We start from the raw sequence: 25831 nt of genomic DNA on the forward strand, positions 1-25831 counted from the left end.
TTGCCTAGCTTCTGAACCATTCTAAAACACGTTAGCTTATCCGAATCAGATAGTGGGCAACCAAGCAATGTTCAATCAAGCAGGATATTTCTATAGTTACAATCTACTGTTTCCAAATACTTATCAACATTTTCAGAGCATTTCAAAAATAAAATCTGTTTTAAATACATTTGCATTTCAATGATTTACTAACGGCCTCTATTTTCTAAATTAATGATGATCTTCTTACATAAAACATTAATGCCAATGCGCTCATTTACGTTAATAGAAACGGTTTTCCTTTTTAAAAGTTGTAAACCAAACTTATAAATTATGCAACACAAGGATGTGTTTTACTGATTACACTAAAAATTATGCCAAACATTTTAAGATTTTTGAATTCTGACAATAGTTGTAAAAAAGAGAAATTCCCAGTGGAATTACTCCCCATCATTATGAAAATTGTGAACATTTTGCAATCACAGTGTAAAGTGACAATAAAAGTTATGAAAATAATTCATTCCATCTGAATAATGTTTACAGTTTCCAAGCTCTACCATATACATTCTCAATATCATAAAGACTTGCTCAGCAAGTCTGATCCCACATGCAACCACTGAGAAATCAACATCAGTAACAAATCTAAAAAGGCAGTAAATAGAAGCACTGAGAGAATATACAAGTATTTAAAGTCAAAAGGATTTGATACCAGCCATGCTATTTGATTACATTTCAGTCTTCTCAATATTTTCATAATATTATTTTTTAAGATTTTTATTTATTTATTCATGAGAGGCAGAGAGAGAGAGAGAGAGAGAGAGAGAGAGAGAGTCAGAGAATAGGCAGAGGGAGAAGCAGGCTCCCTATGGGGAGCCTGATGCAGAACTGATCCCAGGACCCCGGATCATGACCTGAGCTGATGGCAGAGACTCAACCACTGAGCCACCCAGGCATCCCAGATATTTTCACAATATTTAAATAAATAAATAAATAAATAAATAAAAATAGGTCTATCAAGCAAGATAATTCTTTTTTTTTAAAAAAAGATTTTATTAAAAAAAAATAAAAAAATAAAAAAAGATTTTATTTATTTGAAAGAGCAAACGTGTGAGGGGGGCAGGGGTGCGGGGGAGCAGCAGAGAGGAAGGAGAGGGAGAAGCAGACTCTGTGCTGAGCATGTAGCCCCATGAGGGGCTTGATCCCAGGGCCCTGAGATCATGACTTGAGCCAAAGGCAGACACTTGACTGAGCCACCCAGGTGCCCCAACACACAAAATAATTCTTGCAAAGAGACTCGTGAAAAAATTAAACAAGGCAGAGAGACTATTTTGATGTTTTCATTTTTATACAACAAAACCATGAAATTCCAAGTGTTAAGAATTAAGAGATAAAGAAGGAGAAATGGCATCAAAGGAAACTAGTCAGTGCCAAAACTTTATTTAAAATAAAAATGTTCCCTAGGTATTTAAAAAAAATTTTATAGTACTTAAGTTTTATTTATTAATTTTTAAAGATTTTATTTATTTATTCATGAGAGACACACACACACACACACACACAGAGGCAGAGACACAGGCAGAGGGAGAAGCAGGCTCCGTGCAGGGAACCTGAGGTGGGACTCAATCCCGGGACCTCAGGATCACACCCTGGGCTGAAGGCAGGTGCCAAACCGCTGAGCCATCCAGGGATCCCCCAGTACTTAAGTTTTAGAGGTAGAATATAACCAAAGACTGGCCTGGGAATCAGAAATCTGCAATCTAATGGTATCTCTGTGGTAGGTTGGCCAGGTTAGATAACAATCATTTGTTCACTTCAAATTTATTTACTGAATATTTACTCTATAAGCTATGTGAGTTACTAAGATCCCACAAATATATTAGACCTATTTAATACCTTCAAGAAACTCACAGAATGAAACAAAATGAAATGGAAATAATTATTTTAAAGATTTTATTTATTTATTCATGAGAGATAGAGAGAGGAAGAGGCAGAGGGAGAAAAGTAGGCTCCCTGAAGGGAACCTGATGTGGGACTCCATCCCAGGACCCTAGGATCATGTCCTGAGCTGAAGCCAGAGGCTTAACCACTGAGCCACACAGGCATCCGGAAATGGAAATACTTTTAATCAAAGAATACAAGTCATAATGTAGCATAAAGGATAGATGGAATAATTTTATTTGACGTGCTATGTTCCTTGATTTTCCAGGGAGTTTAATATTTGAATTGAGTCTCAAAGAATTCATAGGGGATTGTGAGGAGGCGTGTGGATCTGGAAGGACACCAGTGGCAGAGAAAATGAAATGCAGGAAGAATAAAAGTGCAAAACACTAGGCCAGGCTCATCAAACGTTAAGTATTTTACCTTGGCTAATATAACGTGCATAAGAAAAAGAAGTATGACGTAGCTGCAGCAGAAGCTTCTGTTGTCAAGGGGCCTTCACTGCCAAGCTACACGTGTGAGCTTTTTTCTCTAGACAATGGAAAAGTCATAAAATGGACTTTAAAGAGAAATAACATAATAAATCTATTCCATGAAAAGCTCACTCCCATGATAGCCAAGTAGGCAGCCTGGAGGCTGACTGAAGCAAAGGTATATTGTTTTGAAGTGTATTTCAGGTCAGGCAACAGACACCTGCAGATTTTCTGCATTAATGGGAAGCAGTAGGGCAGGGTGCTGAAATTCACTGACCGTCTTTTATCTCCTTGCCAGCAAGCCCTGCAAATTCAACATACACTAAATCTTTTCCTGGATGGAGTACCTTGAGTTTGATCTTCATTCTTCCTTTCTTGGAACACTGGTAAATGCATTGTTTTTTATTGTTGCCATAACAAATGGCCACAAGGTTACTGGCTTAAATCAACAAAATATATTGTCTAACGGTTCTGTAAGTCAGGAATTGGACATGAATTTCACTGGGTATCAAAAATCAAAGGTGTCAGGAGGGCGTTCTTTTCTGGAAGCTCAAGGAAGAACAGGTTTCTTTTGCCTTTCCCAGGCTTTAGAAGTCTCCTGGGCTCGTGCAGCCCCCTCCTCAATCTCAAAGCCAGCAAAAGTGGCCAAGTACCTTTCACATCACTTGTCCTCTTCTACATTTAAGAACCTTTGTGAATACACTGGGGCAACTCAGATAACCCAAAATAATCTCCCCATTTTAAGGTAAATGATTAACAGATTTAATTCAATCTGTACCTCATCTCCCTTTCCATGTTATGTAACCTAGTCATAGGCTTCAGGGATTAGGGTATGTACACATCTTTGGCGGGGGAGGCGTTATTCTGCACATCACACACAACTAAAGCGCTAATAAGCAGTAAAATAAGCAAAAGGCCATCAGTTAAAAGACAAGGACATTCACTTAAAGGGCAATCAGCTCCAGAAAAATTCAGGCAATAACTATATTCTCTTTCACAGGACAGGGGATGACATATCTAGGGAAGAATAACTCACGAATCTTGTTTTTTAGTCAGATCATGGTGAAAAGGTACATTGAATTTACATTTTAAAATGTGTGAATTCCAATGTTTCTGTAAATGGTGCTATCGGCCAACCACTTATGGAATGGACTACCACTGTATTTACAACCTTCTAAGCCTTTACGTAGTAGTTTGTTCAAGGAACTGGGTGTTTAAAAGTTGCACGAAGCCTAAGAATATTCTTCATAAAAGAACAATATGGACAATGGAAAAGGCTTTCTTTCCTTTTAGACTAAAGTAGGGATGCCTCTTCTTTTCAAAATCATTTTATAGTACCGATCAGACAAACTATCATCTTTATCAAAGACTCTGTGGGCAACCTCTGGTCATCTCACACATGCCAATTCCTCCCCAGAGTGAAGTTGAAAGCCATGAGGTCAGTGTGTTCTCACAGAAGACCAGCTTCACAACTCTCTATAGATATCTCAGAACAGAAATGGCTGTACTGTATGTGCATTGAAATCTCAGAGGTTATCTGAGACCCAGTTTCTAATCCTGATTTTAAATCTGAATAAAACAAAATAGCTCAAGAAAACATCTAGGCTTTGATAATGGCAATCTGCCTTAGTGAGGACTTTAAACTAGCAATAAAAGGTGTGCACTGTACATGCTTAGCAAAATACATATATTGTTTTCTTTTGTTCTATATTTGAACAAGCATTTCCTAGGGGTTTCTGAAAAAGTATTTTTTTTTTTAAACTCCTTGAAGGCATACCTGTCTGTTTCACTATTGCTAGGTCAAAGATTTAACTTAACGCAAGAAGTAGTCAATAGTTGTTAGCTTTAATGAATTTATCTACCACCAAGTTTCAAAAAGGAATTAAGAATATTTATAATAAATAACAGATGACAGAATTGCTAAAACAAAAAGACTGGTAAGAGAAGTCGAAGAAGATGAAGTTAATTTTATAAAAACTGTGGCCACAGAGTAATTACAAGTTAGCCCTAAGATTCCTGGAGGCCGAAGCAAAATAGCAAACGATAGTTTGTCTGACAAAATGTATCAGTTCATAATAAAGACAAACTTTTTCTGGTATAAAATTATAAAGACTTCAACTTCCCAAATAAAACAGATATGGAATATATTCTTTCCAGTGTGTCCTAGCAGTGCTGCAGGCAGCTTACAAATTCAGTTACCTATGAAACTTGAACTTGCGGGTTCTTTCATACTTGGCAGTTTTCATACTTGGGATGATAAAGACCAAGTTAAATGAGAAGAGGGGGAATTTACGGAGCTGATTTCCATTATCTAAGTTATATTATTTGGCTCTTTTAGTTCCTAGTATTATAAATATATTTATTTGTATCATATGTACACAGTACATGGACTACAGAATTTAAAATGTCATTCTAGGGGTGCCTGGGTGGCTCAATCAGTTAGGCTCAGGTCATGATCCCAAGGTCCTAGGATTGAGTCCCGTGTGGGGCTCCCTGTTCAGTGGGGAGCCTGCTTCTCCCTCCCCCTCTAATGCTCCCTTTGCTTGTGCTTGCTCTCTGTCAAATAAATAAAATCTTAGGAAAAAAAAGAAATAATATTCTTTTAAAAATTAAAGAAATTGTCATTCTAATAAAAGATATTCTTTTAACTGAAAAAATTTTATTTTCCTACTGGGATGGTGTTTATATAGTCGAAAACATGGATAACTATGTGCTAGATTTAGGAAAAATGTTTAATCTAAATACAAAATCTTAAAAACAGTTTAAAAAATGATTAAGATTTTCAAACCTATTTTATGTACTTTGTACAGTAAAAAATTAGCTTTCTATATTATTAGGTGGAAGCCATGAAGAAATAGAAAAGTAGAAATTAGGATTTCATGTATATCATGCATTTTGAGCTAACACATTAGCTGTACCACACTATGCTTAAATCAAATAATCCAAAAATCATTAATGATCTTTAGAAAATATAATTATTAAAGACATTTAATACTTTACAAAACAATTTTCTTTTTTTTAAAGATTTTATTTATTTATTCATGGAAGACACAGAGAGAGAGGCAGGAACATAGGCAGAGGGAGAAGGGGGAATTTGAGAATTCTCAAATTCCTCCCCGCAGGAAGCCTGATATGGGACTCGATCCCAGGATGCTGGGATCACAACCTGAGCCAAAGACAGATGCTCAACCATTGAGCCACCCAGGAGCCCCACAAAACAATTTTCATAATTAAAATTATTTCATTAGTGTTTGGGGAAGAACAAATAAAAAACATGCCAAAAGAAGGTAAAAGAGATTCGATAGATCCTCAGTGTTCCCAACTGTGACCTACTCTCCATCTCAGAGACCACTGGTTCTTTCACCCTGGCTGGCTTCAAGCCTCTAGAAATGTCAGGAGAGATGTCCTTATGTTGCATCCATCCAACTCAGCCAGATCATTGACCTTGCTCTAAGCAACACTAAGAACAACTCTGACTTGAAATTCACCATTTGCCAGATTAACCTACTAATTCATTGTATAAAACATATGCCTACAGGAAAATGCACATTTGGGACTTCATGCAAGCATGTGTCTCCCATCTGTTGAACTGTATGTATATCAAGTCAGGTGTGCTTTTTTCCCAATCCTGTTTATGCCTATCATTATAATTATGTACTCAAATAGTAAAAAAGCAATAGAACATAAGATGCTTTAAAAAAAGTATTAAAAAGAGAACTGTATGTTTGGAAAGAGTGAATAAAGGTGAGTTCTTAAAGCAAAAACCAACTATGTGGGCAACACAACTGTAAACAGTTGGGGATAAAATGATAAAGTCTAGAAGATTTTGCCCTTGTGTTTCTTCTTAAGAATCTTTCAATTAGGGCAGCCCCGGTGGCGCAGGGGTTTAGCGCGGCCTGCAGCCCAGGGCGTGATCCTGGAGACCCTGGATCGAGTCCCACGTCAGGCTCTCTGCATGGAGCCTGCTTCTCCCTCTGCCTGTGTCTCTGCCTCTCTCTCTCTCTCTGTGTGTCTCTATGAATAAATAAATAAAATCTAAATAAATAAAGAATCTTTCAATTATCGTTCTATTTGCAAGAAGCTAAAGCTGGAATCCACAGGTGAGAATACTGTGACTTATGCAAGAAAAACAATCTGGAAGTTCAAGCAGTGAATATAAGTAAATACTATACAACTAAAAATAAAATTTCCTCATAGCTATCTTTCTCAGTTAACTAAACAAGTGCCAACCCAATCACATCAGATATAAGGGCTTTCACCTTGCTCTGTCAAGTCTCACACACCTGCTTATTTCATAAACAAGCAAGATGCCAAGACTTTTCACCTGTTTCCACAGGTCGTTTCCTTCCACCTAATCTGTACATTCACTGATTTGACTTCATCTTCCTCTTGTCTTTGCTCTACTAAGATCTCCCTGTGCCCTGTGAACAAAGTCTGGACATGGCGGCACTACCTTCTTACAGCGCGCATGTAGAGTCCTGGCTTTTTTTCCCTTACATCCTACATATTCAAGGAGGCCTGAAGATCTGGATGATGAGGGCAAGGAAAGAGCTAGACTATCCCCTAACCTTCCTGCTTTAATGCAGCCTATTTTCTGGTCACTCTTTATTCAATGGTCATTTCTCCACCTGCCTGACAGTTTTCTTCTCCATTTCTACCTCTGTGTCATGATTCTTGGGGAGAATTGACATGGACCATCCGGACATCACCCCAGTCTCCTACCTCCTCCCCTTTTGAAATCCTTCAAGTATCCTAGTCTCTGACCCTACCCACCCTCAATCTCCTACCTCCTCCCCTTCTGAAATCCTTCAAGTATCCTAGTCTCTGACCCTACCCACCCTCAAGTGACCCTACTCACTTGAATTCTCTCACTCTCATGGAGATGGCTGAGCCATATATTCACTATCCTCTTTTTAGTTACCCATCATCATCCGTTTCTGCTCCATTCTCATAATTGTACTGTCTCCCATCAGTTTAAATTTCCCAAATCAGTGTTTCTCAGTGTGTTATAGAATCACCTGGAGAGCCTGTTCAAATCGAGTGCTGGACCCCAACCTGATTTTCTGATTTAGTAGGTCTAGGACCAAGAATTTACATTTCAACCAAGTTTCCAAGTAATGTTGACAATGCCTTGAAAACATATTTCCCCAAACAAATATTACAGTATGTTCTTTTCAGCATTCTCAAATTCCCTGGTTTGTTCCCCCTTTGTCATAGTCATTCCATAAACACCAACTGTGCTTACTTATACCTACGTATTCTACTACTCTGCATTCATACCTAGCAGCTGAACGGCACTACACAAACACAAATTGAACTTACCTGGAATTCCCTAAGATGCATATACTACAGTTCTGCAAAGGATGACTTGATGGCACCTCCTTTCCTTCTAGTGTCCCAATCTATCCAGCCTCAGGGGAAATCTTGACTAATATTCACTGAGAAAGTGTGAGCAATCAGAGAGCTACTTCCTTATTTCACCACCACTGAAATCTACCAACCTAACTGATCAATTCTACATTAATCCATGAAAAGTTGATTAGCACTCAAATATTTCTTTTCTAGATTCCATCTTCAACATCACTGCTGGAATAATCAATCTTCTGCTTTTACTCAGCAATTTGTCAGCACTTCTCTTACAATACATACAACTTTCCCTCTGCTACTAGACTTAAATACACATTTTATTTCCTATTAGACCATAAACTTCCCAAAGAACAATCTACATGTGATTTATCTTTGCAACTGACAGAGTAGGCTTATAACTATTTCTTTTAAAACTTACAAAATGCTTATTTAAATGAATGGATGGAGTAGCCTTCTATTGCTTTTTTTTTCTGGCTTTATTTTAAAATTCATATTGAGAGGGGCACCTGGGTGGCTCAGTGGTTGAGTGTTTGCCTGCGGCTCAGGTCTTGATCCTGGGGTCCTAGGGTTGAGTCCCACATCAGGCTCCCTGCAGGGAGCCTGCCTCTCCCTCTGTCTCTGCCTCTCTCTGTGTGTGTCTCTCATGAATAAAATAAATAAAATCTTTAAAAAAATTCATATTGAGATATAATTTACATACCAAAAATGCAAACTTTTAGAAGTATGTCATTCAATGGTTTTAGTATATCTACTACATTTTAATTTCTTAAATCATTAGAATATATGTTCATAATAAGGTATTTTAAAAATCCATAAGGTTTAAGGAAATAAAAAAAAAAGTCCTTGGGGTAAAGTGAGAGGGTGGGTAGAAGGTTGTGCCTTGATGGGTTTAGTTTTAACATATTTCTCACCATCATGCTTTCTGGATTCAGCTACAAACCTTCCTACCTAGCAGGCCAGCCCTGAGTTCCCAGGTACCCTGATGGCTGGGAAAGAGAACATTACAAATTGACTGTATATGACCTGTGAGCTTTTTCAGTCAAATAATGATACAAACGAGTCTTTCTTTCCATCATTTCTTATCTCTCTAGTTGCAGATTGTGCTCACTAAATACCTCATTAAAGCATCAATAGGAGAAAAGGTAATAGTCTATGTAAAATTCCTCCTAACAGGCTTAAGAGCCTAAGTACAAAAAAAAAAAAAAAAAAAGGCGTGGGTCACAGGACTTACTTTATGAAAAACACTGTCCTTGGCACTCTCAAAAAGTAATAAAGCAGTACTTTATTTTACTCTGCAATGGACTCCAAGGTCTGTAAGCAAAAGTCTGCAAAAACTTTTTTAATCCATATAAAAACAACATTTTACAGCATGGTCACATAAAACTGGGATTATGCAAAGATAAGTAGTTTTATGCACATTTATAATTATGACTTTATGGAATCAGATGGGAAAATTTATCAAGAGCATAAAGATGAAGTGAAAAAGCAAAATGCAAAATTATTTAGAGGGTAGAAACTCAACCATTAAAACTAATCACAGTAAAATAAGAAAAATGGATATACCAAAATGTTAAGATACACTGTACCTAGGTAGTGAGATTTTAGGTGCCTTTTCTTCTTTATATATTTCTAATTTTCTATAATAAGCACATATTATTTAAAAGTTGTTTAGGTCTTAAATATTGGTACAATGAATATATCATACATTGTATTCAGGCACCATGAGCCTCCAACTCTATGAACTAAAGTCAATATTATTTTAAGTAAAACAAACAGGAAATAATAATCATGAGCAACTAATATGTGTTTGTCTTCAGAGAAAGACACTTTTTTTCTTTGCCAAACTTAGTATTTTCTTAAATGAAATAATCCTTTTTTTTTTTTTTTTTAACCTCTGGTGCTCAGAACACTACTAATAAATACCTGGCTTACTCTCTCAATTCACAAAATATCGAAACATGATAATAGTAATAGATGTTTTAATAGAAAATAAATATATAATGGCCAAACGTCTCAATTATATGCAGTTAAAAATACATTCATTCAGGGCCTCTTCTGTGCCAGACACCGTGGGAGATAAAAAGACATGTAGTACTACCTGGGACTGTCTGGGGAGGGCACAGTCTCTGCTTCCACTGAGAGAGATCACCATCCCCATAAAAATTACACCTCAATGTGCCAAATTCTATGAGGGCAGTAAAAGTAAAGTGCTAATGGAACATAAAGGTACTGATTAACTCCACTTACCAATCTAATTAATTAATCACTGATGCCCATTAATCATATTACTACTGTGGGACCCATTCCCATAGTCCAGGATTGAAAAAAAACAAAGGAGCAAGGACTTTAGGGTGCTAATGACCATAGGTTTATTCAGGGAGAGCATTGAAAATCAGCTCAAGGATCAGGCACAAAATAAAAAAAAAAAAATTGGACAGAACTTAAAGGACTGTAAGTCATAATTAGGATGACAAATACCTGTTTGGTTCACTGACTAGAAAAAATGTAGTGGCAGAGATGGGTGTTATAGCCAGGAAGGAAATTCTACATCTTGATTTCATAGGAAAGGGCAATGATTTGTGACTACATTTACGTATGCCTTTAGTGCAGGGGATCCATGATAGGTGGGAAAAGAGTGCCATCGACTGGCACACATGAGGACAATGGAGTGAGTGGGCAAGAGGGCACATTGGAGGAATGGGATGCTGTAAATGTCAACAGAATCGCTCATGTCTCAAAGGCTAAGAACAACACACAGACTGAACATTCAAATTCCCTAATATGCTCATTCTTTGACTCTCTAAAGGATGATTTCATCTCCTGAAGCAAAGAGGGGGTTTTGTAGAACAAGACTAAGCAGAGAAGTAGAATGCAATGCTTTGAGCCAGGTATCAAAGAATCCTACTTGAATGTATCATCTAACAGATAAGAAACATAAAGGTAATTCTTTTTTTCCCTTTATCCTCTGCTATACGATAGATGAAGGAATTGTATGGCATGACTGAACTGTTGTAGGTATCAAAACCAATACTTCTGAGTTTATATTACAACAAACTTTCTATGAAACAGTAGATTAATATGAATGGCTATTACATTACCCCCAAAGCACCCACAGAGAAATTCTTGTGCTTTCCTAAGGCAATTGACTGGTTTCTATTTTAGGCACATTGCGAATCATTGTAAAAAGACATGTCTACCTTTTTTGATTGGCTGCTAAAACATTAAGAGCAATATGATTGTCAAATTTCAGTGTGACTAAGCATCACCAGGAGACTGAACAAATCAAGATTCCCACTTGTCCAGCTCTCTGCTCACCCCCACCCACTCAGTCCCATCCAGATACCCCCAGCCAGGATTCTGAGTCATTTCAAGAGATACTAACATGGGGGGTTCCAAGACCACTTTCAAAAGACAGGCTGTGTGCCCTCGTTCATACAGACACCACCAAAGAGCAGGTTTCTTGTGCAAGAATCACCTTATCTTTTTCTATTTTGTTCTAGTTCCTAAATCACTAAGTTTAAAGTATATCTGTTGCCTCCCTGTATGTTTAATAAAGCCCTCAAACTGTTTCTGGAATAAGGAAGGGCTGAAGTGAATAAAGACTTTCGAAGTAGTATGAATAAATCTTATTTTTCCAACTATCAGGGGGAGAAAGCTAATCAATTTTTTAACAGCAGAGGAACTAGTTGAGCTATAACAGCCCTGAGCAAAAAAAAAAAAAAAAGACTGCAAAGAGAGGCCTGCCACACCAATATATTATGAAATAGTAAATTAGGCCGCTGACTTGATGCAGGCACATTGACAGCACCTAGTCCTTTGATGTTTAGATGGAAATCCCTAAAATGTCACTTGGTTCAAGTGCACGCATGTAGCACCAGGACATACTTGCTCCATTTTGTCACATGTGACAAAAAAAATATTCCATCTGTATGTACACATGAAATATGACCTAAAAAAAAAAAAAAGAAATATGACCTAAAGAAGGAAAGTAATTATCAATGAGTCAGCATTTATTGAGGGATACCATGTAAAAGACATTCATGTTAATTCTACACTACAGAGAAGCACTGAATCATTTTGTTGATTCTGAAAAACTGGAATTAGGAAAATATTTTGAGTTAAACATTTTTGTTTGAATTGATTGCATGGTCTTAGTTCTCTGCTTTCCTTTATGCATGTAGAACTATATTCCTAAAATGCCCCTTTACTTCTTGTTTCTTATGAGGAAAACCTAAGGCTGCTTTATAGGAAAATACAGAATGGAAAAACAAGAGTAGTGGCTAACATTTCCTGAACCTTTTCTGAGTCTATGAAACTCAAGTTGAAAGTTGGACTTGATGAGAAAACTCTCATCTCCTGATAAAAGAGAAATCGGAGAAATGCCACCTATAGAGTAATTACTATATTCTAAATAGTGTCCAGATTCACTTTGCTCGTGTTAGTCATCACAAACACCTTATGAAAATGCAAATCTGGTAAACGTCAAAGCTAAGCATTTTTAGAGCGTAATTAACATAAGATCTCTACATTCCATTCTCACACACAGTCAGGATCCCAAAGAAGCCATTATAGAAATTCTTGGTTTATTCACTCTGTGTAGAGGGCAAAACATAAACCCTTACTCACATTTACCACACTACATTTTTTCCTCTGTATAAAAAGTATTTTCATTCTGTACAGCTAAAGTCTTTTGTTTAGTGTAGCACTTTCGCTGCTAAAAAAGTTGTCATTTATAGTCAAATTCACAAAATATAAAGATCATAAAATTGCATTTGGTTAGAAAGAAACTTCCAGACACGGGCTGACAGAAAGGCAACCAGCCCTTTAAAAGAGCAATCTCAGAAGTGAGTTGTTCATTCAAGGGGATAGAGAGCACTAGCCTGTCTCAGAGGCTCAGAGCCAACTAAACTCTCCTCTGAGAGCTCTAGAATGGAAAGAGCCAACACACAGGAGAATATAAATAACAAAACAGCATCTTTAGAAATTGTTTGCAACCTCCTCACGGGCTTCCTGGGCATAATGTACAACTGAGCCCCATTTGTGGAGGGCAGGAGAGTCAAAAGAAAGATTGGTAAGTAGCAGTTTTAATGAACATGGGAACTTACAAGGCCTGTCTTGGGTGGCTACAAGGTGACTAGCTTTCCACACCTGCCCACTAGAATCTTAAAATTTTATAGAGACGTCTTAACTGTGTTCAGTCATGTACTCAGTCTAAACAGCCTCCAGACCACATTTCTATCTGAAGGGTATATTCCTGGGGCAGCTTCTGGGAGTGGGATAGGCAAGCAGAATGCACATTCCAAGTACTGGGGAGGAGGTGGAAAGCCTCTGATTGCCAGGCTCCAGCTCATGGGTCCACTGGCTGTCACATCTTGATGACCTCCTCCAACACTAGAATGGGTGGGGTGGGGTCCTGGTCTAGCATACCCAACCCCTAGTCCATCTCATGCATGACAGTGCTACCTCCCCCAGGCAACATGTATAGTATGCAGGACTTGGTCAAATTCTTAAAGCTGCAGGCACTTAACATATAAGGATCACGCCATAAATGAAGGGTAAGAAGTCCCCATACAAGTTCCTTCTAAATATGTCTTTATGAACTTAGAAATCTGTGGTGCCTGGCCATGGAATGGGCACCTAATGGAAATACCTTTCTATAATGAGCTCACTCGCCTGACAAAGAAATCAGTCCAACTCTTGAGTAGGTGGGCAGCTGCCTCTCTCTGGCTCATCAGGATTGCCATGCTGGTGTATTACCACTCCTGGAGGGGGATCGAATAGTCCTAAAACAGTACATTAAGGAAGAACAAGCTCTTAATTCATCTGATTATTACCAATATAGATCCAGAGACCTGGCCTGTGGCACACACTATCAACATTATGCATGGGTATTCTCTTCTGTCAATCAAACTACAGGGCAGCCTGTCTAAATGCTAATTGGAAAGGTCCTAGAAATACCAGTAATAGAGTTATGGGTAGCTATGCTTTGATTTGGGATGGTCTTACTCTGGCTTATGGACATTTGAGCACCTGGGCATCCCTATAATGGAAACAGAAAACCCACTCTAAACACAACCCAATTAATTATACCAGGAATATGGGATGGATATCACTGGAACTGTGTAGTCATTCTGTCATAATTTCTTAGTATAGAAATTTCAGTGTTCAATGACTCTGACCTGTCTTGCTGCCCAAATATTTAATGGGTGGCCCCAAATGGGACCCATTGCTGTGTGGCACAATCTCTGGTCATGGCTTCCACCTGGGTGGTTGGGGCACTGCACTATGGGTTTTCCCTGGGCACAGGGGAGAATCTGCCTCATGATAGTAAGAATTGTCAATCATCCTCTCCTCAAGGCATCTTCTGTTTTCCACTGGAACAATTATTTGGCCACTCTCTTGTCCCCTCCATTGGCCTGGGGGACATTATAGCACACATAAAAGACCTTATTAGGTTCACCCAGCAAACCTTAAAAGATAGCCAATAAACCCTGCCCTTACTGGATGCTGATGTTTCTATACTGAGAAAAGCTGTCTTCCAAAGTAGGATGTCCTTGGACACTATTATTACCTTGCAAGGAGAACCTGTATGTGCCGTTTTCCAAATAAGAAGGTTGAGTGCTCATATTTGATAAGTCTGCCAGTGTGTCATCTTTAATAAATCACATGAGGATACAAATGAATGCCCTGCCTAATGTGATCCCCAGCCTAGGAACTTAATAAATCAATGGTTTGGATCATGGGGCTCTTGTTGGAAAATATCACTGATTTTGGGAAATTAGGGCCTATGCCTATGCTTTTTCTTGCATGTGCTTGTACTGTTCCTGTGGCATCTATCTCCAATGTAACCAGACAGCCACCAAATGAGTGGCCTCCATGCTAATGAAACCCTTGCTGACCATTCAGGGCATACTGTGAAGGAAAGGGGCATATTAAGATTGTAAGAGCTGGTCCTGAGGGATGGAGTGTTGGATGAGGTCACCAAGAAAACCAGAGCTAAGGCCTGGATTACTTATCCTAGTTTCATGGGAAAATAACCTATTATTCTGTTGTGAAGACCACAATTACATTTTATTTTTTTTTATTTTTTTTTTTAAGAGGGAAGTTCAAATTTCACCTCTACTTTTTTTTTTTTTTAATTTTTTATTTATTTATGATAGTCACAGAGAGAGAGAGAGGCAGAGACACAGGCAGAGGGAGAAGCAGGCTCCATGCACCAGGAGCCTGACATGGGATTCGATCCCGGGTCTCCAGGATCGCGCCCTGGGCCAAAGGCAGGCGCCAAACCGCTGCGCCACCCAGGGATCCCCCACAATTACATTTTAAGCTAAATCTTTTTTTTTTTTTCCCTAGAAGTTCTTTCTGCTTGGCAAGGAAGATAGTTTAGAAGACATACTGCTTCAGAGAGGAAAGAGCATAAATTCGGAGCCAAAAAATAGTTTTTATTCTTCTTCCTGTAATGAGGCCCTTTCTTCTGTGCTCCTTCCCCTTATCAATCAAACAAGGCAAAAAGGAGTGGTGTGAACAGATTGGTGGTCAACAATTCTATTCCTTCTAATTTCGGGAACCTCCTCAAATTAGTTTGTTCCTCTCTGTACTCTGCATCTGTGCCCCCACTCTCAGTCTTGTGATGGAATGCGTAGATGCTCTCTGGGCCTGATTGGGTGGGTACCCAATGACGAACTGATTGGATTGACTTAACAAAAATCCCTGGTGGACCCACTCCTGTTTTTCTGGGAAAGTGGCAGTGCCATCCAGCCACGCTGCCTCAAATGCCTAAGTTCTGCCACTTGTCTAGTTCATGGGAGAAAATCCTTACCTATTTAATCATTCTACAATTCATGACAATAGGCAAAACTCACTACTTTTGAATATTCACCATTGACCGGACAGCACAGGATTGCTAGAGGACACTGAGCTAACTTGGGGAGCATTCTTTGCTCATACTTAGTATATGTTCATAGAACATCCCAGCATAGAAGTTAGCCATCACAGAGATCCTTTTGAAAATACAGTATTTTCTTCTATTTAGAACTCCTAACACAAACAGGGATTAATTAAAATGAAAATTCTCCCTACGATGAACAATATAACTTAGCTGTGATACTATGGTGTTAGAAATATCTACAAACATAAACCAGATGAAGGTTTTTAGCTTTTGGTTAAAAGCAAACCAGATGCCAGCTCATGTTATATCACATCACTTCACTCTAATGTGTGTTAGGCCTACCTAGCCTATTTTCCTGCAGATCATTCATATAATCACCAATTCAAAATCCAAATTTGAATTATCGATCTCATATCTGTTGCTAAATTTTTCATTATGTATTTCTGAATTATTACTTTATTCTCCCAGGATGTAATATATTTCTCTCAGTATTTAATGTATTTGGAGATTCTTGTGTTTTACATTAAATGAGAAATTGTAAGGTATACTAATACAAGTATGTACGGTCTTACACTCTAAAAAGTTACTTTGTATTTTATCATTATTAGAGTGTGAATGTATGTAGGATACTCATACACTACTGTACACTGGAAATGAGTTCAGAGTTTGAATGAAATTTTACTTTGTCTAAAACCTCATTTGTTCTTATTCAACATTTTATAAAAATCCTATATGATTATTTCAGCTAAGCAATAAACATAAATCTTCATATATTTATCAACTTCCACTTCTCATTTGTCTCTGGTCAATATTTTGTATTTCTACATAGTAACTGTAACTTAAAATTGCTCTAGTGAGTAGGAACTCTACAACCTGTAAAATAACCTAGTCACTAAGTAATATATATATATATATCTCACTTTTTCAGTTCTAAGTAGATAATTCTTATGTAGTATATAAAATCTAGAGTTCTATGTAATAAAAAAGCAGATTATTCAACTTACAGGAAAAAAATGGCCATTTGTTTATCTTTAAAAAACATAGATGTAGTTAACGATCCATGTGTTAGAAAGTTCACTAGAGCATCATCATTATTATACAATTTACATTATTTATAAAACTGAAAAAAATAAAAACATACTGTGGCTAGCAGAGTAATGGCTCCAAAGATGCTCATGTCCTAATCCCTAGACTCTGTGAATAATGTTATTTTACACGGCAAAGGAAAATAAAGGTTGCAAGCAAATGGAATTAAGGTCGCTAATTAGTGGACTCTGAGATAGGGAGATTATCGTGGATTATTCAGGTAGGCCCAACATATTCAAAAGGGTCTTCCAAAAGTGAAATAGGGAGGCAGAACACAGAGGGAGATGAGACTATGACATCAGCAAGGTGATGTGAGGACTCAACTCGCCATTGCTGGTCTGGAAGATGTATTTGGGGGTGGGGCATTAGCCAAAGAATGCCTTTGGAAGCGGAAACAGGCAAGACAATAAACTCCTAGAGATTACATAATGGAATACAGTTTTGCTGACCTCTTAATGTTAACCCAATGGCATACCTGTCAGATTTCTGACATATAGGACTGTAAGATTAAAAAAAAATGTTTTTTTTTTAAAATTTTTTTTAAACCACAAACTTAGGATATTTACAGTGGCAACAGAAGACTGATAGATACACTGATAGCCTACACTGTGGGTCTGGTTAAACAAATTACGGCCTGGCCATATAAAGAATTTTACAAAGCTATTAAAAACATGCTTGAAAATAATAACATGGAAAATACTCACACTTTACTATTAAGTAAAAAACTTATAAATGGGCACACACTACATGATTTTAATTTCTGTAAGTCAAAGTATAAACACATGCATGAGAAGTGAAATGTTATCTCTGGAAGGTGAATTCTGAACAGTTTCATTTCTTTATGCTTTTTCTGCATGTTAACAATTTATTTTACACGTATTTTTAAAAAGCAGAAAATGGTAATAGAAAAATATTGGGCACCTAAATTACTAAGAATCTTTCAAAGTTGCAATTGTATTTGCTTTAGATCTAATTTTGAAGATGAATTTAAGATGCTTCTTCTTTTGGAAACCTTTACCAATGACTCCCAGTCCCCTCAGCCATTTCAATCAGGCTGCTGAGCTCCCACCTATGCTCTGTGATTACAAATTCCCTTAGCATCTCTGCACTGTAGGGTAACTGCTTCTTGACTTTTCTGACTCTGCCACTGAACTACTACCATTGAACTTGAGGAAGGGCACTCTTTTGCTCATTACTGCATATTTCCATTTCATAGATTTTAGCTCACAAGTAAAATCATGAATAGTTTAGGCCTCAGAAGATGGGAAGTTTATGACTTATTTTCAGAAAGCATATGCATGTCTATACTTAGTCAAATCTACTGCTTCATCAGGTAATGAATTACAGAAACAATGAAAATATGTTGCTTCATGAGTTCTATAGTGAGGATTAAACAGGATGTTGGAAATAATGGATATCATTTTCTACAGGTTTATTTTACTGCCAGCTATTCTTATGGTAAGTATTATTATAGCAATTCTACATATTAGAAACCTAGAGGCTCAGAGAGGTTCAGAACTTGCCTGAAGTTAGTGTTTGAAATAGGCTCAGATCAGGGCTCATTCCCTAAATGTGGACTGAATATACATGGACTCAACATTTATCTACAGCCTTTCCAGATATTCAGCTGTGGATCTCTCTCTAGAATATCTCTAGCCTTTACTATGAGATTACCATTTTTATAAGTGGTTAATATCATTAGCTATTTATGGGTCAGTTTTTTTTTTTAAAGTAAGTTTGTAGATACCATAGGAGGAAAATAATCCTTATCTTGGGAAATATGTTTATCTCAACAATCAATTTGGCTTTGTTAGCAGATTTACTCAAGATTGTTAATTCACACATTAATTCTACTCTCCTGTGTAGAAGAGGACACTCATTAGGTAAATTCTGTCCTCAAAAGTTTGCAGATTATCAAAGACCATGCACTCTTTGCAGTTTACATTTCCACTTGTGCTCCACATGAAATACGATTTATATTTTAATAAAAAGAGCCTGAACTGACAGAAAGCCATGGTTACACTTCTATAATTAATAAGGCTGTCTCTTACCACTGTCTATTTCATTAATCTGCATGTTTTCCACAGGTTGGCAAGGCCACCATTATTCATCCTTTCACTTGTTTGGCTCATAGGGACAGATATACTGGCTCACGCATGTCTTTACTTCTTCCCAAGGAGACCTATAGAATAGTTTGGCTCAGCCACATAACAAACTATTGGGTCATATTATAATAGATTTCACTGAATGAGCACTGAACTGCCTATGACTTGATCTCTCTGACTTATCTGCAGAACTACTGAAACTTAAACTACTATAAAAAGACACCTATTATTTTTTACTATCTCTACGCTAAATTTAATTTCCATTGCTTTGTTTTTTTTACTGATAAATTGGGTGCATTAAACGATAAATCTATTTCTCATGAATCTGCATTTCATCTCTACCACAGAAAACAGCAATTAATTAATATAAATAGCAGCTTGGCCAATTAATACAGACCTAATTTTCTTTTAAAACAAATAAGCAATGTCATCTGTTCCAAATTAGTGACAGAAAAGTTCTCTGCAATGAGGGGGATAAATATTTCTTTCCATAATGAGGCTGCAGACATAAGATAAAAAGGAGAGAGGTAAAATCATCCCAAGTCATGGAGCAACATTGTCACATTAGCATAAACAAACAAATAAATAAATGCAAACTCTGACATCTACACTTATAATTTAACTAACCTTAAAGTCAAAATACAAAATTAAAAGATCTAAGATTCTAATTGTGATACTCTAAATTCAAATAAGACATGTCCATATTATTGAGATGAAAATCATGATAATGTAGTTTTTGCATGTTTTCTACTCAGAAGGACAGTCCAAATATTATATGAGGGACACCAATCACAGTTATCAAGAATAAGAAGGCAAAACCATATTCAGTCATTTAAATTAGATTGGCTAATTTTCTAGAAAAATGTTTAGTGCAACCTGAAGTGGATAGTTTTCAAATAATTTATCCATGTCTACTTTGTAGAAAATGAAACATTTATTTGAAAACTTTCCACTCTTTCCCAAGAAAAAGAAAATTCAGGGTTAATTTAAAAGTAAGAAGTCAGGGGTGAGTCTGGGTGCCTTAGTTGGTTGAATGTCTGACTCTTGATTTGGCTTGAGTCATGATCTCAGGATTGTGGGACTGAGCTTCACATAGGGCTCTGAGCTGAACTTGGAGCCTGCTCATCAGTTCCCGCCCTTAGCTCCTGACCCCTGATCATGCTCTCAAAAAAAATTAAAGAAGTCAGATTTCAATTAGAAAAACTGAACTTTTGTGTAATAAACTATTTTGGGGTAGAGAGTATTTGTAGAAAGAATCCTAGACTTAGTTTTAAGTCTTCATTTTCAAGTTATTAACTAAATTGGAAAATGTATTTTCTGTAGTTTATTTAAGCTCACAAAACCATTTCTTCAGATTCTGTTAATAACTTAAAAAGTTTCAATTCTTATTTTTTTAAAGATTTTTTTTTTTATTTATTTGAGAGAGAGCACGAGTGAGCACAAGCAAGGGAGCAGTAGAGGGAGAGGGAGAAGCAGGCCCCCTCCTGAGCAGGGAGCTTGCCACAGGGCTCCAACCTAGGACCCTGGGATCACAAACTGAGCCAAAGGCAGATGCTTAACTGACTGACCCCACCCAGGTACCATCGAAAGTTTAAATTTTTAAACTCACAATCAACACAGAAATATGGCCATTAGAGGTTCTGAGTCAATTTTTATTTTGCTTTACTTTGTTTAACTTGAATTCACCAAAGAGCAGTTATCTGCATGTTGAATCTATCAGAACATTCACAAATATGAATAAAAGGGGATCACAACAGTAATATTTCTGAATTTTTTCCTCTGATCTTTCATCAATACTCAGACAAGTTACTAAACCTTTAAGGAAATGATCTACGTGATATAAACAAAGAATGTTAAAAAAGGATAAAATTATCCCTAAGTCTACAAAAATAATCTGTCCTACTGAAATGATTTAGCTTGGATATTGGAGGGGCTAAAGCCAGGCCGTACTTGAGACACAAAAAATTCTAACACTGAAGTGATTAACAGGGAAAATAAAATTAAATTGATTATTTTGGGCTACCTCAAATGTGTATGTTTTATTTTATTTTTTTTATTTTTTTTATTATTTTTTTTTTTTGGCTGGGTACAGTATATTTTATTGATGGTACATGACAAGGTAGGGCTCCCCAAGCCCCAAATGTGTATGTTTTAAAGTAAGGACAAACAACTAAAAGACATTAACAATCATTAAGTTCAAGGTAAATCTAAAGGGGCTAGATGGGCTCACAGGAGAATCCTGGCCTTGGGTGGAAATAAAAAGTATGAATAAAGCAGAGGTTAGGGAATAAGGCAACAAAGAAAAGGAGAGGAAAACAGAGAAAATAAAAGAAATGGAGATGAAATCAAAATACTAAAAAGAACTGTCCTAACTACCACCACAAAAAGCTGATGAGCAGACCCGACTAGGCCAGTGCTTAAGAAGTACCCTGGAGGGGCACCTGAGTGGCTCAGTCGGTGAAGCACTGGAAACTGATCTCACTCAGCTCATGATCTTGGGGTCTTGAGATCAAACCCCGCATCAGGTTCTACACTCAGTGTGGAGTTTACTTCAGATTTTCTCTTTTCCTCTGCCTCTGTCCCTATAACCTCTCGTGTGCACACATCCTCTCTCTCTCTCAAATATATAAATAAAATCTTAAAAAAAAATACTGACCTAAATCCTGCAGGAAGGAGAAGAAACCATAACCAGCAGCAACAGAACGTAAGTAACAGGCAGTATGTCTGCCACTTCTGGATGTACCAGAGAATGTGACTGAAATGCCAAAGTTGTTTTTTTTAAAGAAAACTGTAATTTCTAGAAGGAAGAAACAATGCGAAATGGGGTTTAAATATATCCCAAATTTTTCAGAAATTAAGACATCAAGTTAACTGGAATTAAAACAACTTAAAAAAAAGACTTTTACTTCAAGTATTTTACAGTATATATTGGTAAAACATCTTGCCCTTCATCATGTTTATCACAATTTTTACATAACCAAAGCTTACAAAGTTACATATACTTCTACTGAGAAACAAATTATTTTGCCAATAGTGAGCTAAAAATATTTACAGTTTTTATAGTTACAGCAATCAAGTTACCTGCATGGGGAAAAAAATGTCCTTTTCTCATTTACTGGAATTTTAACTTGTGAAATGGTGGAGTGAAAATGTAATAGTATGTCCCCACTTTTACCACAAAGATGGAGAAACAGAAAAAATAACAACCGCCCCTGCCCCGCCCCCCCCACACACACAGAAGAGAAAAACAGGTTGTAACCCTTAGTTCAAGGCTTATTTTCCAGAGGGCAAGCATTTTTTTTTTTTTTAATTCATGAGAGACAGAGAGAGAGAGGCAGAGGCACAGGCAGAGGGAGAAGCAGGCTCCACGCAGGAAGCCTGATGTGGGCTTCGATCCCAGGACTCCGGGATCACGCCCTGAACCGAAGGCAGATGCCCAACCCCTGAGCCGCCCAGGCATCCCCAAGCAACTGATCTTAATAGTTATTTTCTCATCAGTATTCCTGCGAATTTTAGAGACTTCTGGCGTAAGAGACGTATTATGTTTTTTGGTCAGTCTTTCTGAGATTCAATCTTTCCATCCGTTACAAAAGAGGATGCTGACACCTGCTATGCATATGACTAGCAGATGCTAGTCATCTAGAATAGACCAAGCATCTGAAAGAGCAGTCAGATCAGGCAATCTGAAAGAGCCTTCACAGCCTGTAAGGTAAGCCCAAATGCATCTTTCAATTTCACAGTCTCCCTACTTTTGCTTAACAGACAGCAGCTGTGACAATTCCCAACTGCCTACTGCAAGCATGTAGGAAGAGTTGTAGCAATTACATTGCTGTATCTAGTAGGGTGAGGATGTTTTAATGTTTCTACAAAGAATTGCTGCTAGACTACAACCTTTTATTCAAGTCTGGCAACCCCTTCCAACAGAACTCAGTGTGATGACTAGAATATTTTGTATCTGCTCTGTCCAACAGGACAGCTGGAAAGGTGGCAAGTCCTGCTGAGAAAGTGAATTTTAAATTTTATTTAATCTCAATTAACATTCATTAAAATAGTCACATGGTCAGTGGTTATTCTACTGACAGCACAGTCAGAGAATTTAACTAATGGCACAAATGAAGTAATATCTTCAATTTGGAAAAATTCGAAAATACAAGATACTTAAAAAAATCACTTTCTCCTCCTTCAGCTATTATTTACATTCGTTATATTCCTCTAGATTTTTTCTGATATGATGAATATGTTCATAAATTTAAATATGTGCACATGCATAAACACATAAATGCATGTTAGATATTTTTAAAGCAGACCTACAAAATCCTATGGCTGTTAAGAATTAATCTACATTCTTATAATAAACTCTTGATAAAAAATCAGCCATTATCATTAATGACTACACAGTATAACATTATATTAAGGTAGCATTATGAAACAGTCCATCACCATTGGGAATCTAGGTTTTCATTCCTTTTTTTATTCTTATAAAAAGCCTTATCATCTATTCTCTTTGTAGGAATATTCCTTTAGAATACATTTCTAGAATTGGATTTGATGGGTCAAATGTCTCTTTTTCAGACTGTGGAGAATTATCAAATTACTACACAGAAAAGAACCAAGAAAAGACAAAACTCTGTTGAAAATATAAGAGAAATCTGACAAATTCCTATATTCACATCATTTGGGAAAAGAGATGATGGTGATGAGGATGATGGAGTGCAGATGATTAGTTTACAAAGACCTCACAATTACATTAAAAAATCTGTTGGCTTACCCTTAAGTCGCGGTAAACAATACTGACATACTATATTCTACCATTCAAGAGCTCCACGGCAGCCAGGAATTTCCCCTCTATCACTGAACAGATCACTATTCTCCAGTTAAATACCAGGCAAGTAGCTGATTTGTCTATTTTATATAGAACATATTTATCTTTAAATTAAGGAATCACACTCAAGTCAGCATTATATTCACATTATGAGACACACAGGGAACTGAGACCTCAGGAGAAAACAGCAGATTGCAATTTCCCACTTTACTGCTCAGTCTAGGGCATATGTTCATGGAATGGAACCATAGTCACCCACACTATTTATATCTCTCTGGATTACTCTTTCAGCATAAACAAATTAAATGTGCAAACGGTGTGACTTTATGGGATATTTAACACATTCTACAATTTTGTGTGTAAAATGAAAAGATGGAAGAAAAAGGAGGAAAAGAACTGAAGAGTGAAAAAACAAATGCATATAAGAGAGTGATTTTTAAACCTGAAATGTGTCCTCTTTTCCCCCTACCAATGTGCAGTATTATTTCATTGCTCTGTTCATGCTGCTTATAATATTCGGTAGTTCATCCTCGGAATACACCACGGAAGATCTCACGTTGTTTTTAAGCTCTGCCAGGTGAACTTAAAAGCACAAATAAGAAGGAATATTCCTTAAAAAAAAAAAAAAAAAAGGAATATCCCTTTTCTTTACCCAAGTGAAATCTAGAGAAAGGTATGTCTAAGGCAGGTTCAACATTTTAAAGACAGGGGTTGGTATTTTATTTGCACTGCCTTGGAACTCGTGTATCCTATTTCAGTCATCTTCGTTTACCCCTTATAGGCTAAAAGAAAAAAGATGCAATGGGATTTAAATATTGTGGGATATAAATGGAATTTAAATATTTAAAATAGGGCAGGGCGGGGGGGGGGGGGGGGGCAGCTCAGTGGTTTAGCGCCACCTTCAGCCAAGGGCCTGATCCTGGAGTGGACCTGGGATCCAGTCCATGTCAGGCTCCCTGCATGGAACCTGCTTCTCCCTCTGCCTGTGTCTCTGCCTCTCACTCTCTCTTTCTCTCTCTCTCTCTCTTTCTCTCTTCTCTGTGTCTCATATGAGTAAATAAAATCTTTTAAAAAATATTTAAAATATTTACATAACTTATATAATTTTAGTTATCTACTGTGAATGAGGCAAATGGCCCAGCTTCATGTCCAAACTCAAAAGAAATAAGCAACTGGGAAATGTATTCCCTTAAGAATTCAATGTCTTATTCTGCATCTTATTCCCTATTGTGTTGCATATAAAAGGTCGACCACATTCCAGGAAACATTTGTTCACAAAAAGCTCATTTCCTTTCTTCAAGGTGATGGAAAGTTAAATTACTGTGCTTATGAGACAAGTAATAAGGGAAAGAGACAGAATTAAAAGGCCACAGGAATACAGTAATAATTTAGAGCCCAATTAGCAAATCTAGATGGAAAAATAAGGTGAAATTCTAAATTGATCGGGTAGGCATAGGCTCAATTACTTACAGAAAATCTGAATAATATTCTGAACTGAATGTGATTTTTTTCCCATTAATTAAAGTATAGGACTTAATTGAAATAAAAAAGATTTCAGAAGTGGGCACTAAACTATGTGATCAGTCCTTTAATCAAAATACTGTATAGGACAGATTATTTGGGCAGAATTTCTCCAAAAGGCACGAAAATATTGAAAGCAAAGCTATAAAATTCACCATGTAGGCCAGTGATTTGTAAAATTTGAAACATGGATATATTGTGAGATCCTATTAACAGATCTCCCACTTCACATAGTTATAATTGTATGTATTTGTGTGGTTTGCACTTTTAAGGCCTATTCTCTTAGCAAATTTCAAATATACAGTAGAGCATGAACCATGGCTACCATGTCGTACATTATATGTAACTGGAAGCTTGTACCTTTTGACCACCTTCACTGATTTCCCTCACCTTTGGCAACGACCAATCTTCTCTGCTTCTATGATTTTATTTTTTTTTTTAGATTCCACATATAAGTGAGATCATACAGTATTTATTTTTCTCTGACTTATTTCATTTAGCATAAAGTCCTTAAAGGTCATTCATGTTGATGTAAATAACAGGCTGTTTTCATGTCTTGGCTATTGTAAACAATGCTGCGATGAACATGAAAGTACACATATCTCTTCCAGATAATAATTTCATTTCCTTTGGAAATATCTCCAGAAGTGGA

The 25831-nt window shown here is 37.0% G+C and overlaps 1 protein-coding gene across 2 annotated transcripts in view; it reads right to left on the reverse strand.

Moving 5' to 3' along the window:
* SLC2A13 (solute carrier family 2 member 13) overlaps positions 1-25831 on the reverse strand; it is a 395490-nt gene that overhangs the window by 157827 nt on the left and 211832 nt on the right. The gene's annotated exons all lie outside the window — the stretch shown is intronic.

The sequence above is a fragment of the Vulpes lagopus genome, chromosome 21, assembly GCF_018345385.1.
Source record: "Vulpes lagopus strain Blue_001 chromosome 21, ASM1834538v1, whole genome shotgun sequence".
Lineage (NCBI taxonomy): Eukaryota > Metazoa > Chordata > Mammalia > Carnivora > Canidae > Vulpes > Vulpes lagopus.